This window comes from Brassica oleracea, chromosome C4 (assembly GCF_000695525.1).
Source record: "Brassica oleracea var. oleracea cultivar TO1000 chromosome C4, BOL, whole genome shotgun sequence".
NCBI lineage: Eukaryota > Viridiplantae > Streptophyta > Magnoliopsida > Brassicales > Brassicaceae > Brassica > Brassica oleracea.
In genome coordinates, this window is record NC_027751.1 from 8,925,892 (window position 1) to 8,936,895 (window position 11,004).

The 11,004-nt window shown below is 34.8% G+C and overlaps 2 pseudogenes; both read right to left on the reverse strand.

The window, feature by feature from the left end:
• Positions 1 to 1,197: 1,197 nt before the first annotated feature.
• LOC106338038 lies at positions 1,198 to 2,705 on the reverse strand (annotated as a pseudogene).
• Positions 2,706 to 9,725: 7,020 nt separating this feature from the next.
• LOC106338039 lies at positions 9,726 to 10,456 on the reverse strand (annotated as a pseudogene).
• Positions 10,457 to 11,004: the final 548 nt, after the last annotated feature.

Below are 11,004 nucleotides of genomic sequence, written 5' to 3' on the forward strand. Positions count from 1 at the left end.
AACGAGGTGTTCCCGAACATTCAAGACCTGTAGTTTTTTTTTTTTTTACCAAAAACTCGGAATTTTTTATTTTTATTTGTAGAACTTTGAATTATCTAATATGTTTTCAGTTTTAATTTTAATTTTATATTTTCGAATTTAAATTTCACAAATTTTAATTTAATCGAAATTCCGAGGAAAAGCACCCTCGGAAATTTCCGACGACCTTTTCCTCGGAATAAGTCGTCGGAATTTTAAAAAATAAATCCGAGGGAATGTTCCTCGGAATTTTCCGAGGGACTACGTTCCACGGAAATTTCCGATGCAAATTCCGAGGAAGATTTCGTCAGAACTTCCGAGGATTGGACCATCGGAATTTTCCTCGGAATATACCGAGGAAGTCCTCCCTCGGTATATTCCGAGGAACTTTCCGACGATTTAGTGGTCCTCGGAGTTTCCTCGGAAATTCAGTTCCTCAGAATTCCGTCGGAAATTTCCGAGGGATTTCCGAGGAGTTATTTCCGACGACTTTTTCGTCGGTATGTCGTCGGAATAGCCTTATTCCGACGACATACCGACGATTTTTTCCCTCAGTATGCCGCTGTTTTCTTGTAGTGGGAGGTCTAGAAGCTTCATCCCTTCATCATGGTCACCTGCGAGCAATTTAAGTATTGCGTACAGGTAATTAATTACCTTTCTCATAGTTATGATGATATCAATCAATGTGTTGATTGTTGAGTTTTACAGGACGCTAAAGAGCGAGGTTGAAGAGTTAAAGGAGTTAGACCAAGAGAGGGAAAAGTATTACGAGCTGAAATGCTCTGAGATGAACGAGTTCATGCAAAATGTCGAGCGGTTCAGATCAGATAACCGGTTAAAAGTCCAGAACCTGAGAGACCAAGTCAAGGAGGTGTAAACATCTTTAAATGTGAATCAAAAACCCAGTGTCTAGTTTTGGATTTTAATTATATTTTTTGAACATGTTTTTCTCAGCTTAGCTCAACGTTCGAGGAAATTCACAACAAGAACAATTATCTAAGGAACACAAACTAAGGTATGATTCCTCTAATCATCATATCATGAAGAGAGGTGCAAAAGCATATAAACACGTTTGCAGGTTAAACCATATGGTTTATATATATTATATGATGATTCAAGGTTTGTAATTTGATATGAAAAAAATAAGCTTAACTAGCCATGAGAGTCCACTTAAAACCTTGCCCAGAAATATGGATATAGTACATAGTGCATCAAACAATAACATCTAGAGATTTTTTAACGTAAAAATCACCACCAACCAAAACATCATCACACCACTCAACTTTACCCCAAATCTCCTTTCCTTGACGACGTCTTTCTAGCGAAATCTCCGCACACCAGATAGCTTTTGTTCTACCTGTTGTTTTCGGAAAAAACATAGCCAGTTTCCCACCGTAGCTCCCAGTTTACGACCAGACTGAATATCTCGCCTCAGCCAACAATTCTTTCAAACCATTCACCACTAGCCAACTACTCTCTTTTGGGTCATAAGCTCTCAGCATCGCCGAAACAGAATCGTAGTAATACAATACGTCATCAACGACACACGCATCCTTCCACTTGAACTTATTCAGCATCTTGTCCGTCTCCCATTTACTTTCCTTTGGCTCGTAAATATAAACAAAGCTGTTAATATGATCCCTCATGTACATCTTGCCAGCCATAACCACACACTCACCAGGCCACAGGTGGTTACTCATTGTCTCTGGCGTTGTCTTCTTAGGCTCCCACATTTCTGTTTCTGTATCGAACACCGGCATGACCATCTTCGTTGGGTTGTTACAGTATCCAGTTACATATATTTTCCCGTCAATGATGTCAGCAACTGAAACATACATGGTTACATTCATACTAGGCATGAGGTGCACCGTTTGGAGTCAATGCTTATCGCATTCTGTGGAACTGACTTAAACCCACCAAACACATATATCCTTGACCCCACCACGACAAAGCCTCCCTCGCGAGGCATTTTGGGAAGCGAAGGGAAAAGGACCAAGCTGTGAGTGCCGTTGGCTTTCTGGCGGAGATCATACACCTGGTGATTACCGTTTTCTCTGTTACAGAGGACAACATAGAGAGAGTGTTCCGTGCATCCTAACAATGATCGTCTTGCGTATAGCTCATGGGAGGTAACAAGTGATCGGAAGTGCTTGGAAACAAGGGAGAGTTTTGGATAGTAGCATCTCCCTACACGCGCTAAGATGTCAACGATGATCTCTTCGGGAAGTGATGGAATCAGAGACGGCGGTTCTGAAGATTGCTCCTTCTTTGACCGACATCCTCAAACTGTCCTCCAATATGAGAGAGAAACGCACAACAACCCTAACTTTATGCGAGAGAATAAAGCCCTTAACACTAATTTAGTTTACATAGCTTTCATCAAATAAACAAATACACAATATAACATGTTTCCTATTTTAAATGGACCAATAGTTAGGGCTTTGTGTTTTTTTTGTGAATGATATTTATCTCAAACATAACAAAGACCCACAAAAGGTAGATTACATATCCGATAAACTAGAAACTATAACTCCAAAAGCATATAAACACGTTTGCATTGCAGGTAACCATATGGATTCTTTTTTTTTTTGTCACTGAACCATATGGATTCTATGTTATGATGGTTCACCTTACATGTTTGATAATTTGATATGACAAAAACAAGATTAACCGGCCATGAGAATCATGGTTCTTTGGTTTTTGGATAGTTTTGATGATATCAATCAATGTGTTGATCTTTAAATATTATAGGACGCTCAAGAGCACGGTTGAAGAGTTAAAGGAGTTTAGACCAAGAGAGGGATAAGTATTAGGAACTGAAATGCTCAGAGATGAACGAGTTTGCAGTAAGTCGAGAACTTGAGAGACCAAGTCGAGGAGGTATAAGTATATATGAACGTCTTTAAATGTGAATCATAAAAGAGTTTTAAATATTACTATTAACGTATGTTTCTCAGCTTATCTCAAAGTTCGAGGAAATTCATAACAAGAACAATTATCTGAGGAACACAAATCAAAGGTATGATTCCTCTAATTATCATCATGAAGAGAGGTGCAAAAGCATATGAACACGTTTGCAGGTTAACCATATGGATTCTATGTTATGATGGTTCACCTTACATGTTTGATAATTTGATATGACAAAAACAAGATTAACCGGCCATGAGAATCATGGTTCTTTGGTTTTTGGATAGTTTTGATGATATCAATCAATGTGTTGATCTTTAAATATTATAGGACGCTCAAGAGCACGGTTGAAGAGTTAAAGGAGTTTAGACCAAGAGAGGGATAAGTATTAGGAACTGAAATGCTCAGAGATGAACGAGTTTGCAGTAAGTCGAGAACTTGAGAGACCAAGTCGAGGAGGTATAAGTATATATGAACGTCTTTAAATGTGAATCATAAAAGAGTTTTAAATATTACTATTAACGTATGTTTCTCAGCTTATCTCAAAGTTCGAGGAAATTCATAACAAGAACAATTATCTGAGGAACACAAATCAAAGGTATGATTCCTCTAATTATCATCATGAAGAGAGGTGCAAAAGCATATGAACACGTTTGCAGGTTAACCATATGGATTCTATGTTATGATGGTTCACCTTACATGTTTGATAATTTGATATGACAAAAACAAGATTAACCGGCCATGAGAATCATGGTTCTTTGGTTTTTGGATAGTTTTGATGATATCAATCAATGTGTTGATCTTTAAATATTATAGGACGCTCAAGAGCACGGTTGAAGAGTTAAAGGAGTTTAGACCAAGAGAGGGATAAGTATTAGGAACTGAAATGCTCAGAGATGAACGAGTTTGCAGTAAGTCGAGAACTTGAGAGACCAAGTCGAGGAGGTATAAGTATATATGAACGTCTTTAAATGTGAATCATAAAAGAGTTTTAAATATTACTATTAACGTATGTTTCTCAGCTTATCTCAAAGTTCGAGGAAATTCATAACAAGAACAATTATCTGAGGAACACAAATCAAAGGTATGATTCCTCTAATTATCATCATGAAGAGAGGTGCAAAAGCATATGAACACGTTTGCAGGTTAACCATATGGATTCTATGTTATGATGGTTCACCTTACATGTTTGATAATTTGATATGACAAAAACAAGATTAACCGGCCATGAGAATCATGGTTCTTTGGTTTTTGGATAGTTTTGATGATATCAATCAATGTGTTGATCTTTAAATATTATAGGACGCTCAAGAGCACGGTTGAAGAGTTAAAGGAGTTTAGACCAAGAGAGGGATAAGTATTAGGAACTGAAATGCTCAGAGATGAACGAGTTTGCAGTAAGTCGAGAACTTGAGAGACCAAGTCGAGGAGGTATAAGTATATATGAACGTCTTTAAATGTGAATCATAAAAGAGTTTTAAATATTACTATTAACGTATGTTTCTCAGCTTATCTCAAAGTTCGAGGAAATTCATAACAAGAACAATTATCTGAGGAACACAAATCAAAGGTATGATTCCTCTAATTATCATCATGAAGAGAGGTGCAAAAGCATATGAACACGTTTGCAGGTTAACCATATGGATTCTATGTTATGATGGTTCACCTTACATGTTTGATAATTTGATATGACAAAAACAAGATTAACCGGCCATGAGAATCATGGTTCTTTGGTTTTTGGATAGTTTTGATGATATCAATCAATGTGTTGATCTTTAAATATTATAGGACGCTCAAGAGCACGGTTGAAGAGTTAAAGGAGTTTAGACCAAGAGAGGGATAAGTATTAGGAACTGAAATGCTCAGAGATGAACGAGTTTGCAGTAAGTCGAGAACTTGAGAGACCAAGTCGAGGAGGTATAAGTATATATGAACGTCTTTAAATGTGAATCATAAAAGAGTTTTAAATATTACTATTAACGTATGTTTCTCAGCTTATCTCAAAGTTCGAGGAAATTCATAACAAGAACAATTATCTGAGGAACACAAATCAAAGGTATGATTCCTCTAATTATCATCATGAAGAGAGGTGCAAAAGCATATGAACACGTTTGCAGGTTAACCATATGGATTCTATGTTATGATGGTTCACCTTACATGTTTGATAATTTGATATGACAAAAACAAGATTAACCGGCCATGAGAATCATGGTTCTTTGGTTTTTGGATAGTTTTGATGATATCAATCAATGTGTTGATCTTTAAATATTATAGGACGCTCAAGAGCACGGTTGAAGAGTTAAAGGAGTTTAGACCAAGAGAGGGATAAGTATTAGGAACTGAAATGCTCAGAGATGAACGAGTTTGCAGTAAGTCGAGAACTTGAGAGACCAAGTCGAGGAGGTATAAGTATATATGAACGTCTTTAAATGTGAATCATAAAAGAGTTTTAAATATTACTATTAACGTATGTTTCTCAGCTTATCTCAAAGTTCGAGGAAATTCATAACAAGAACAATTATCTGAGGAACACAAATCAAAGGTATGATTCCTCTAATTATCATCATGAAGAGAGGTGCAAAAGCATATGAACACGTTTGCAGGTTAACCATATGGATTCTATGTTATGATGGTTCACCTTACATGTTTGATAATTTGATATGACAAAAACAAGATTAACCGGCCATGAGAATCATGGTTCTTTGGTTTTTGGATAGTTTTGATGATATCAATCAATGTGTTGATCTTTAAATATTATAGGACGCTCAAGAGCACGGTTGAAGAGTTAAAGGAGTTTAGACCAAGAGAGGGATAAGTATTAGGAACTGAAATGCTCAGAGATGAACGAGTTTGCAGTAAGTCGAGAACTTGAGAGACCAAGTCGAGGAGGTATAAGTATATATGAACGTCTTTAAATGTGAATCATAAAAGAGTTTTAAATATTACTATTAACGTATGTTTCTCAGCTTATCTCAAAGTTCGAGGAAATTCATAACAAGAACAATTATCTGAGGAACACAAATCAAAGGTATGATTCCTCTAATTATCATCATGAAGAGAGGTGCAAAAGCATATGCTCAACTCTCACTACCATTATTAAAACATTTGACCCATATCTGGAAACCTTAGAACTCCCATGACCAAAGTAAATCCTACTATAGGTAAGCCCACTCCAACTTGCAAGAAACTTGTACCACAACCTCTCTAACCTTCCCAAGCCAACTGCCATCTCTTCTGTAGAACAAACCATGAACAGAACTTTCATAACACTCCTCTCCACAGCTACCTTGAACCACACCCTCTCAACCACTTGCTTTCCAAAATAACCGAAACCTAACGCCCTGTTCATCTCCAGTTCTGCTTCCTGTAACTGGTTTGAAGAGACCAGTTTAGGAGCAAGCCTCATAATACCCTGACCAAGCCAATCGATCCAAATCCCTAACCAGCTACCCGAGAAAACTCCTACACCAATGTTCCCATTATATAACCTGAAGTGATAGCAAAACTCAAGTAAAACTACACCAGTAACCAAAAGCGCTTTGACGTCTTGCTCCATCGGGTTCATGTACCTCCCTATCAAGGTCTTGGAATAACTCTTAATCAGGTCAGAGTTATCGGAAATATTCAGTCGTTTTCGGTTTCCTTCGCCATTATTCATATCACCGCCATTCCCAAAAAGCTGACTTTGAGTCATCCTCACCAAAACCAGAAGAAAACAGATAATATTGTTAAACTTTTGAAAGAATAGATTGGAAGGTATGATGCTACACTCAATACTCTCACGACCTCTTTTATATTGGCTCCCGAAACCCACAACCTCACGTAAAGAATCCAAACCATGAATGCAATATCCTCCATCAGTGATTCGAAAAATAAAAATCTCAGATTCAACAAAACCAGCCAAACTTTCCAAAAAACCACCAAAAATCAAATACAGTAACCCAATAATCCCCTCATCATAATGAATCAATCGGATCTGATTAACCCAAATCTCTAAAACAATCGAGGGAGGTCTCGCGTTGATGATAACGAAAACCGTACCTCGAATATCTTGTACAAGATCCTATGGATTCCGCATCCCTTTCGAAGAGCTTGGTGAATCCCGAATCCTGCCAGTCCCGACCCGAATAAACCCTTGCAAATCCCCAATTAACCTTTTTTCCAAGATTCCTTTTGGAATCCATATCCTTATGATCGTATCTTTCCGATAAACACCCGATTGAGTCCTTGAATCCCCGGGAATACCCGGATCCCATCCTTCAAACATCATTTTATTAAAATATTAAGATATAAAATTAAAAAGATATATAATTAATTTATTTTATTTAATAATTTAAAAATTATGTTTATATCGAAAAATATTATTTTAAAATAAATTTTATAATTAAAATATCTATTTTTAAAAATAATTCTTCACATTTAAAATAAATTAAATTATTTAAATTAAGTTATATAAATTAAATTATATTTTAAATGTGAAATACTATTCAAAAAAATATATTTTTATTGTAAATTATTATTAAATAAAATAAATTAATTAATTATATATTTTCCTTAATTTCATAAATTATAAATGCAAATACTCTTCTAAAAGCTTCATTTGAGAGCATTGGCCAGAGAGTATTTGTATAGCATTAGCATTTAGTAAATGCTTCTCTAAATGCTTTTATAACAATTGTTGATTGGATAATGTAGAGCATAATGCTAATGCTAATGATCTACCAATCAAGGCCTATCTTAAGATGGTTCACCTTGCATGTTTGTAATTTGATATGAAAAAAAACAAGCCATGAGAATCATGGTTCTTGGTTTTTGGGATAGTTATGATGATATCAATCAATGTGTTGATCATTCAAATACTCAAGAGCAAGGTTGAAGAGCTAAAGGAGTTAGACCACGAGAGGGAAAAGTATTACTCCCTGTGGATTTAAATGTATGATGTTTAAGGTTTTACACACATACTAGAATAAGACATGCGCTTTGTGCATGGTAAATTTATATGAAAATTATTTAAGAAATATCGTATGGAAAAAAAATTATATTATTGATCTAATTAATATATTTGGCTCTTAAAAAATTTTTAAAACATTTTTTTTGTTAATTACATAATTTGTTTACTAATAAACTGATTTCATTTTTAAAAATATTTTAGGTCAAAAAATTATTTATCGCAAAAAACCCTAACGTTTAGGCCGAAGAATCTCACGCCTACTATTTGGTTACAATGAAACTATGTCAGCTCGGTTTTATATCATGATTTAGCAATTTAAAAGTTAATTATGGTTATGAGAAGTTTACGTTCACGTGTCAATCATATCCATCTTCGAAATTTTTCTCCTTTTTGTGTCATTTTGGTTATTGCTCGATATAAATATTAATTTTTGAATTTATTCTCATTTGTTTCTTTTATTTTGGCATGAGATTTAGAAAATGTTTAAGATTCAAAATTATTAAAGAGATACATACTTAGGTTAAGATCTGCGCCTTGTGCAGAATAAATACTTATTTTACATTTTTCTGCATATTATGAAATAATAAAATAATAATTATATATTAAATAACTAAGAAATCAGTTACTATTATGTAATAAATTGGCTTGCACATATAAATCAAATGACCGCTCTTGTTTATTCGCAATCATTTTAGAATAAATAAATCAAAACAATCAATTTTATCTATCGTATATGATATATAATTAAATTTAAAACGATATGAAATATATATATATATATTAACATAAACACTTATTAAAATAAAATTATTTATTTCTAAGATTTTATTATCATTGTATCTTATTATAGAAAAAAATTTAAATATTGATCACAAAAGTTTATGTGAGACTTTCCACAGTTTTAGAAATTTATACTCATTTTGAAAAATTCAAAATACAACATATACAAAAAAATCTAAATTTTTAATATATGATTAATGTAATTGTGTAATTTATTTTAATAGTAAAGAATTAAACGAAAATGATAGAAAGCATACAGATTATTAGCAAATATTCATTATTTAAAATAATTAATTACTATATATATCATAATCACATTAGGTAATAATATATTAATAGTCACATTGCTTTAGTTAATATCATATTATATCATATAGTTGGTATTAAATATTTTTAGTGAGATAAAAAAATCGAATTGGACCAACATGTTTTTCAATTTTAATGTGAGGCTGACACGTAAGACTAATTAACTACCTAATTGATTGACACATATGCAAGAAGTTTTTTTTAATTATTACAAAATTGAGATTATATCTTTTCAAATGTTCTTCAATTAATATATAGGGGATTAAGAAACAATAAATATACTATTTTAATTGTTAATTTTTGGTTATATCAATAAAGTTTTACCACTCATAATTTTACTTTTTAATTTAAGTTTAAATTTTAAAAATAAATATATTAATTATATCTAAAAACATCATATATTTGTATACAAAATAAAAAGATATAACATCTTACATTCGTATCCGGAGGGAGTAAAATCTAAGTATATATGAACATCTTTAAATGTGAATCATAAAAGAGTTTTAAATATTACCATTAACGTAGGTTTCTCAGCTTAGCTCAAAGTTCGAGGAAATTCATAACAATAACAATTATCTGAGGAACACACAAATCAAGGTATGATTCCTCTAATCATCATCATGAAGAGAGGTGCAAAAGCATATGAACACGTTTGCAGGTAAACCATATGGATTATATGCTATGATGATTTCAAGGTTTGTAATTTGATATGAAAAAAATAAATAAGCTTAGCAAGCCATGAGAGTCACTAAAACCTTGCCCAAGAATGGAGAGTTCATGCATCAAAGAATAACATGTAGAGTTTTCGTAACAAAAAGATCATCACTACGAAAAAAAACATCATCACACCAATCAATCTTACCCCAAATCTCACTTCTTCCCTGGTGGTGCCTCCTTTCCAGTGAAATCTGCGCACACCTGATACCTTTTATCCTACGATCTTTAGAGAAAAACAAAACCAGCTTCCCACGGCAACTCCCAGTGTAATACGATTCTGAAAATCTCCCTTCAGCCACCAATCTTTTCAAACCTTTCACCACTATCCAACTACTCTTTCTTGGGTCATAAGCTCTCAACACTCCCACCACGAATATCAAAGTAATACAATACGTCATCAACCACACACCCACCCTCCCACTTAAACATATTCAGCCTCTTGTCTGTCTCCCATTTACTCTCCTTTGGATCGTAAACAAAGCTGTTACGAGCATCCCTCGTGTACATCTTACCAGCCATCACCACACAACCATAGGGCCGACCTATCATAGTCTCTGTCGCAGTTTCCCATATTTGTGTTTCTGTATTGAACACAGCCATGACCATCTTCGCCGATGTATCCCATGGGATTTTAGTATATCCAGTTACGTATATTTTCCTGCCAATGACGCCAGCAACTGAAACATCCATGGTTGCATTCATACAATGCACGAGGTGCACCGTTTGGAATCTACGGTCAATGCTTGGAATCGGCAGATGGTGGTAACGGTTCAACATATCAAACGCATATATCTTCGAGCCCACAGAGACGAAGCTTCCAACGTGGGGCACATGGGTAGGCCAAGGGATAAGGACCAAGCGGTGATTATCGTTGGCTTCCAGGCAGAGAATATAAGGATTGTGAGAAGTGGTTTCTCGGTTAGAGAGGGCGACATAGAGACGGCGTTCCGTGCATCCTAACAGTGATCGTCTCGCGTATAGCTCGTGGGAGGTAACAAGTGATCGGAAATGCTTGGAAACGATGGAGAGTGTTCGATAGTCGCACCACCGTACACGCGATAAAGATGCGTTGATATGCCTTGAATCTGGATATTACATCTAGGCGATGGATGTTACATCACGTACATCATACCGACTCGGTTGCATCAAGAGCGTTGCATCAAGTTATTATGGATGTTACATCTGATCATCTGATCGTGGGCTTAGGCTCATGAGTCCGTATAGTCTATGGTTTTAGATGTGAGATGCTACTATATATATCTTGTATTCGAAGTAACCCTAAACTTGCACTTTGTAAGCTCAATATTGCCGACGTAGCCCTAGGG